Raw genomic sequence first — 8,655 nt, 5'->3', positions numbered from 1 at the left:
GTCATAAAAACGACATTGTATAATAAGGCTTAAAAAGTCATAAAACTGTCATAGCATAGTAAGGCATGAAAAATCATATTATATTAAGGCCTAAAAAGTCATAATACAGTTTGGCTAAAAAATTCATAAAAACGACATAATATAGTATGGCAAAAAAAGTCAAAAAATGACATTGTATATTAAGGCTTAAAAAGTCATAAAAACTTCATACTACAATAAGGCATGAACAATCATGTTATAGTAAGGTCTAAAAAGTCATAATATAGTATGGGAAGAAAAGTCATAAAAACGACATAGTATAGTATGGTAAAAAAAAGTCAAAAAATGACATTGTATATTAAGGCTTAAAAAGTCATAAAAACTTCATACTACAATAAGGCATGAAAAATCATATTATATTAAGGCCTAAAAAGTCATAATATAGTATGGGAAGAAAAGTCATAAAAACGACATAGTATAGTATGGTAAAAAAAAGTCAAAAAATGACATTGTATAATAAGGCTTAAAAAGTCATAAAAAAGTCATAGCATAGTAAGGCATGAAAAATCATATTATATTAAGGCCTAAAAAGTCATAATACAGTTTGGCTAAAAAAGTCATAAAAACGACATTGTATAATAAGGCTTAAAAAGTCATAAAAAAGTCATAGCATAGTAAGGCACGAAAAATTATATTATATTAAGGCCTAAAAAGTCATAATACAGTTTGGCTAAAAAAGTCATAAAAACGACATAGTATAGTATGGTAAAAAAAAGTCAAAAAATGACATTGTATAATAAGGCTTAAAAAGTCATAAAAAAGTCATAGCATAGTAAGGCATGAAAAATCATATTATATTAAGGCCTAAAAAGTCATAATACAGTTTGGCTAAAAAAGTCATAAAAACGACATAGTATAGTATGGCAAAAAAAGTCATAAAAACTTCATGCTACAATAAGGCATGAAAAATCATATTATAGCACAGCAAAAAAAGTCATAAAAACGACATAGTATAGTATGGTAAAAAAAAGTCAAAAAATGACATTGTATAATAAGGCTTAAAAAGTCATAAAAAAGTCATAGCATAGTGAGGCATGAAAAATCATATTATATTAAGGCCTAAAAAGTCATAATACAGTTTGGCTAAAAAAGTCATAAAAACGACATAGTATAGTATGGCAAAAAAAGTCAAAAAATGACATTGTATATTAAGGCTTAAAAAGTCATAAAAACTTCATACTACAATAAGGCATGAACAATCATGTTATAGTAAGGCCTAAAAAGTCATAATATAGTATGGGAAGAAAAGTCATAAAAACGACATAGTATAGTATGGTAAAAAAAAGTCAAAAAATGACATTGTATATTAATGCTTAAAAAGTCATAAAAACGTCATACTACAATAAGGCATGAAAAATCATGTTATAGTAAGGCCTAAAAAGTCATAATATAGTATGGGAAGAAAAGTCATAAAAACGACATAGTATAGTATGGTAAAAAAAAGTCAAAAAATGACATTGTATAATAAGGCTTAAAAAGTCATAAAAAAGTCATAGCATAGTAAGGCATGAAAAATCATATTATATTAAGGCCTAAAAAGTCATAATACAGTTTGGCTAAAAAAGTCATAAAAACGACATTGTATAATAAGGCTTAAAAAGTCATAAAAAAGTCATAGCATAGTAAGGCACGAAAAATTATATTATATTAAGGCCTAAAAAGTCATAATACAGTTTGGCTAAAAAAGTCATAAAAACGACATAGTATAGTATGGTAAAAAAAAGTCAAAAAATGACATTGTATAATAAGGCTTAAAAAGTCATAAAAAAGTCATAGCATAGTAAGGCATGAAAAATCATATTATATTAAGGCCTAAAAAGTCATAATACAGTTTGGCTAAAAAAGTCATAAAAACGACATTGTATAATAAGGCTTAAAAAGTCATAAAAAAGTCATAGCATAGTAAGGCACGAAAAATTATATTATATTAAGGCCTAAAAAGTCATAATACAGTTTGGCTAAAAAAGTCATAAAAACGACATAGTATAGTATGGTAAAAAAAAGTCAAAAAATGACATTGTATAATAAGGCTTAAAAAGTCATAAAAAAGTCATAGCATAGTAAGGCATGAAAAATCATATTATATTAAGGCCTAAAAAGTCATAATACAGTTTGGCTAAAAAAGTCATAAAAACGACATAGTATAGTATGGCAAAAAAAGTCATAAAAACTTCATGCTACAATAAGGCATGAAAAATCATATTATAGCACAGCAAAAAAAGTCATAAAAACGACATAGTATAGTATGGCAAAAAAAGTCAAAAAATGACATTGTATAATAAGGCTTAAAAAGTCATAAAACTGTCATAGCATAGTAAAGCACGAAAAGTTATATTATATTAAGGCCTAAAAAGTCATAATACAGTTTGGCTAAAAAAGTCATAAAAACGACATAGTATAGTATGGTAAAAAAAAGTCAAAAAATGACATTGTATAATAAGGCTTAAAAAGTCATAAAAAAGTCATAGCATAGTAAGGCATGAAAAATCATATTATATTAAGGCCTAAAAAGTCATAATACAGTTTGGCTAAAAAAGTCATAAAAACGACATAGTATAGTATGGCAAAAAAAGTCAAAAAATGACATTGTATAATAAGGCTTAAAAAGTCATAAAACTGTCATAGCATAGTAAGGCATGAAAAATCATATTATATTAAGGCCTAAAAAGTCATAATACAGTTTGGCTAAAAAAGTCATAAAAACGACATAGTATAGTATGGCAAAAAAAGTCATAAAAACTTCATGCTACAATAAGGCATGAAAAATCATATTATAGCACAGCAAAAAAAGTCATAAAAACGACATAGTATAGTATGGCAAAAAAAGTCAAAAAATGACATTGTATAATAAGGCTTAAAAAGTCATAAAACTGTCATAGCATAGTAAAGCACGAAAAGTTATATTATATTAAGGCCTAAAAAGTCATAATACAGTTTGGCTAAAAAAGTCATAAAAACGACATAGTATAGTATGGCAAAAAAAGTCAAAAAATGACATTGTATATTAAGGCTTAAAAAGTCATAAAACTGTCATAGCATAGTAAAGCACGAAAAGTTATATTATATTAAGGCCTAAAAAGTCATAATACAGTTTGGCTAAAAAAGTCATAAAAACGACATAGTATAGTATGGTAAAAAAAAGTCAAAAAATGACATTGTATAATAAGGCTTAAAAAGTCATAAAACTGTCATAGCATAGTAAGGCACGAAAAATCATATTATATTAAGGCCTAAAAAGTCATAATACAGTTTGGCTAAAAAATTCATAAAAACGACATAGTATAGTATGGCAAAAAAAGTCAAAAAATGACATTGGATATTAAGGCTTAAAAAGTCATAAAAACTTCATACTACAATAAGGCATGAACAATCATGTTATAGTAAGGCCTAAAAAGTCATAATATAGTATGGGAAGAAAAGTCATAAAAACGACATTGTATAATAAGGCTTAAAAAGTCATAAAACTGTCATAGCATAGTAAGGCATGAAAAATCATATTATATTAAGGCCTAAAAAGTCATAATACAGTTTGGCTAAAAAATTCATAAAAACGACATAATATAGTATGGCAAAAAAAGTCAAAAAATGACATTGTATATTAAGGCTTAAAAAGTCATAAAAACTTCATACTACAATAAGGCATGAACAATCATGTTATAGTAAGGCCTAAAAAGTCATAATATAGTATGGGAAGAAAAGTCATAAAAACGACATAGTATAGTATGGTAAAAAAAAGTCAAAAAATGACATTGTATAATAAGGCTTAAAAAGTCATAAAAAAGTCATAGCATAGTAAGGCATGAAAAATCATATTATATTAAGGCCTAAAAAGTCATAATATAGTATGGGAAGAAAAGTCATAAAAACGACATAGTATAGTATGGTAAAAAAAAGTCAAAAAATGACATTGTATATAAGGCTTAAAAAGTCATAAAAAAGTCATAAAAACTTCATACTACAATAAGGCATGAAAAATCATGTTATAGTAAGGCCTAAAAAGTCATAATATAGTATGGGAAGAAAAAGTCAAAAAACGACATAGTATAGTATGGTAAAAAAAAGTCAAAAAATGACATTGTATAATAAGGCTTAAAAAGTCATAAAAAAGTCATAGCATAGTAAGGCATGAAAAATCATATTATATTAAGGCCTAAAAAGTCATAATACAGTTTGGCTAAAAAAGTCATAAAAACGACATTGTATAATAAGGCTTAAAAAGTCATAAAAAAGTCATAGCATAGTAAGGCACGAAAAATTATATTATATTAAGGCCTAAAAAGTCATAATACAGTTTGGCTAAAAAAGTCATAAAAACGACATAGTATAGTATGGTAAAAAAAGTCAAAAAATGACATTGTATAATAAGGCTTAAAAAGTCATAAAAAAGTCATAGCATAGTAAGGCATGAAAAATCATATTATATTAAGGCCTAAAAAGTCATAATACAGTTTGGCTAAAAAAGTCATAAAAACGACATAGTATAGTAGGCAAAAAAAGTCATAAAAACTTCATGCTACAATAAGGCATGAAAAATCATATTATAGCACAGCAAAAAAAGTCATAAAAACGACATAGTATAGTATGGCAAAAAAAGTCAAAAAATGACATTGTATAATAAGGCTTAAAAAGTCATAAAACTGTCATAGCATAGTAAAGCACGAAAAGTTATATTATATTAAGGCCTAAAAAGTCATAATACAGTTTGGCTAAAAAAGTCATAAAAACGACATAGTATAGTATGGCAAAAAAAGTCAAAAAATGACATTGTATATTAAGGCTTAAAAAGTCATAAAAACTTCATACTACAATAAGGCATGAAAAATCATGTTATAGTAAGGCCTAAAAAGTCATAATATAGTATGGGAAGAAAAGTCATAAAAACGACATAGTATAGTATGGTAAAAAAAAAGTAAAAAAAACTACATTGTATGGCAAAAGAATTAAAAAAATGACATAGTATAGTAAGGCTCGAAATTTCATAAAAAAATCATAGTATAGTAAGTCATAAAAAGTCATAGTATAGTATGGCAAAAAAAGTCATAAAAACGACATAGTATAGTATGGCCTAAAAAGTCAAAAAATGACATTTTATAATAAGGCTTAAAAAGTCATAAAAAAGTCATAGCATAGTAATGCATGAAAAATTTCATTTTAGTAAGGCCTAAAAAGTCATAATACAGTTTGGCTAAAAAAGTCATAAAAACGACATTGTATAATAAGGCTTAAAAAGTCATAAAAAAGTCATAGCATAGTAAGGCACGAAAAATTATATTATATTAAGGCCTAAAAAGTCATAATACAGTTTGGCTAAAAAAGTCATAAAAACGACATAGTATAGTATGGTAAAAAAAGTCAAAAAATGACATTGTATAATAAGGCTTAAAAAGTCATAAAAAAGTCATAGCATAGTAAGGCATGAAAAATCATATTATATTAAGGCCTAAAAAGTCATAATACAGTTTGGCTAAAAAAGTCATAAAAACGACATAGTATAGTAGGCAAAAAAAGTCATAAAAACTTCATGCTACAATAAGGCATGAAAAATCATATTATAGCACAGCAAAAAAAGTCATAAAAACGACATAGTATAGTATGGCAAAAAAAGTCAAAAAATGACATTGTATAATAAGGCCTAAAAAGTCATAAAACTGTCATAGCATAGTAAAGCACGAAAAGTTATATTATATTAAGGCCTAAAAAGTCATAATACAGTTTGGCTAAAAAAGTCATAAAAACGACATAGTATAGTATGGCAAAAAAAGTCAAAAAATGACATTGTATATTAAGGCTTAAAAAGTCATAAAAACTTCATACTACAATAAGGCATGAACAATCATGTTATAGTAAGGCCTAAAAAGTCATAATATAGTATGGGAAGAAAAGTCATAAAAACGACATTGTATAATAAGGCTTAAAAAGTCATAAAACTGTCATAGCATAGTAAGGCATGAAAAATCATATTATATTAAGGCCTAAAAAGTCATAATACAGTTTGGCTAAAAAATTCATAAAAACGACATAGTATAGTATGGCAAAAAAAGTCAAAAAATGACATTGTATATTAAGGCTTAAAAAGTCATAAAAACTTCATACTACAATAAGGCATGAACAATCATGTTATAGTAAGGCCTAAAAAGTCATAATATAGTATGGGAAGAAAAGTCATAAAAACGACATAGTATAGTATGGTAAAAAAAAATCAAAAAATGACATTGTATAATAAGGCTTAAAAAGTCATAAAAAAGTCATAGCATAGTAAGGCATGAAAAATCATATTATATTAAGGCTTAAAAAGTCATAATACAGTTTGGCTAAAAAAGTCATAAAAACGACATAGTATAGTATGGTAAAAAAAAGTCAAAAAATGACATTGTATAATAAGGCTTAAAAAGTCATAAAAAAGTCATAGCATAGTGAGGCATGAAAAATCATATTATATTAAGGCCTAAAAAGTCATAATACAGTTTGGCTAAAAAATTCATAAAAACGACATAGTATAGTATGGCAAAAAAAGTCAAAAAATGACATTGTATATTAAGGCTTAAAAAGTCATAAAAACTTCATACTACAATAAGGCATGAACAATCATGTTATAGTAAGGCCTAAAAAGTCATAATATAGTATGGAAGAAAAGTCATAAAAACGACATAGTATAGTATGGTAAAAAAAAGTCAAAAAATGACATTGTATATTAATGCTTAAAAAGTCATAAAAACTTCATACTACAATAAGGCATGAAAAATCATGTTATAGTAAGGCCTAAAAAGTCATAATATAGTATGGGAAGAAAAGTCATAAAAACGACATAGTATAGTATGGTAAAAAAAAGTCAAAAAATGACATTGTATATAAGGCTTAAAAAGTCATAAAAAAGTCATAGCATAGTAAGGCATGAAAAATCATATTATATTAAGGCCTAAAAAGTCATAATACAGTTTGGCTAAAAAAGTCATAAAAACGACATTGTATAATAAGGCTTAAAAAGTCATAAAAAAGTCATAGCATAGTAAGGCACGAAAAATTATATTATATTAAGGCCTAAAAAGTCATAATACAGTTGGCTAAAAAAGTCATAAAAACGACATAGTATAGTATGGTAAAAAAAAGTCAAAAAATGACATTGTATAATAAGGCTTAAAAAGTCATAAAAAAGTCATAGCATAGTAAGGCATGAAAAATCATATTATATTAAGGCCTAAAAAGTCATAATACAGTTTGGCTAAAAAAGTCATAAAAACGACATTGTATAATAAGGCTTAAAAAGTCATAAAAAAGTCATAGCATAGTAAGGCACGAAAAATTATATTATATTAAGGCCTAAAAAGTCATAATACAGTTTGGCTAAAAAAGTCATAAAAACGACATAGTATAGTATGGTAAAAAAAAGTCAAAAAATGACATTGTATAATAAGGCTTAAAAAGTCATAAAAAAGTCATAGCATAGTAAGGCACGAAAAGTTATATTATATTAAGGCCTAAAAAGTCATAATACAGTTTGGCTAAAAAAGTCATAAAAACGACATAGTATAGTATGGTAAAAAAAAGTCAAAAAATGACATTGTATAATAAGGCTTAAAAAGTCATAAAACTGTCATAGCATAGTAAGGCATGAAAAATCATATTATATTAAGGCCTAAAAAGTCATAATACAGTTTGGCTAAAAAAGTCATAAAAACGACATAGTATAGTATGGCAAAAAAAGTCATAAAAACTTCATGCTACAATAAGGCATGAAAAATCATATTATAGCACAGCAAAAAAAGTCATAAAAACGACATAGTATAGTATGGCAAAAAAAGTCAAAAAATGACATTGTATAATAAGGCTTAAAAAGTCATAAAACTGTCATAGCATAGTAAAGCACGAAAAGTTATATTATATTAAGGCCTAAAAAGTCATAATACAGTTTGGCTAAAAAAGTCATAAAAACGACATAGTATAGTGTGGCAAAAAAAGTCAAAAAATGACATTGTATATTAAGGCTTAAAAAGTCATAAAACTGTCATAGCATAGTAAAGCACGAAAAGTTATATTATATTAAGGCCTAAAAAGTCATAATACAGTTTGGCTAAAAAAGTCATAAAAACGACATAGTATAGTATGGCAAAAAAAGTCAAAAAATGACATTGTATATTAAGGCTTAAAAAGTCATAAAAACTTCATACTACAATAAGGCATGAACAATCATGTTATAGTAAGGCCTAAAAAGTCATAATATAGTATGGGAAGAAAAGTCATAAAAACGACATTGTATAATAAGGCTTAAAAAGTCATAAAACTGTCATAGCATAGTAAGGCATGAAAAATCATATTATATTAAGGCCTAAAAAGTCATAATATAGTATGGGAAGAAAAGTCATAAAAACGACATAGTATAGTATGGTAAAAAAAAGTCAAAAAATGACATTGTATATTAAGGCTTAAAAAGTCATAAAAACTTCATACTACAATAAGGCATGAAAAATTATATTATATTAAGGCCTAAAAAGTCATAATACAGTTTGGCTAAAAAAGTCATAAAAACGACATAGTATAGTATGGTAAAAAAAGTCAAAAAATGACATTGTATAATAAGGCTTAAAAAGTCATAAAAAAGTCATAGCATAGTAAGGCATG

Source organism: Seriola aureovittata, chromosome 5 (genome assembly GCF_021018895.1).
Source record: "Seriola aureovittata isolate HTS-2021-v1 ecotype China chromosome 5, ASM2101889v1, whole genome shotgun sequence".
Taxonomy (NCBI): Eukaryota; Metazoa; Chordata; class Actinopteri; order Carangiformes; family Carangidae; genus Seriola; species Seriola aureovittata.
The sequence above is the reverse complement of the archived record's forward strand: the minus strand, read 5'-3'. Positions refer to the sequence as shown.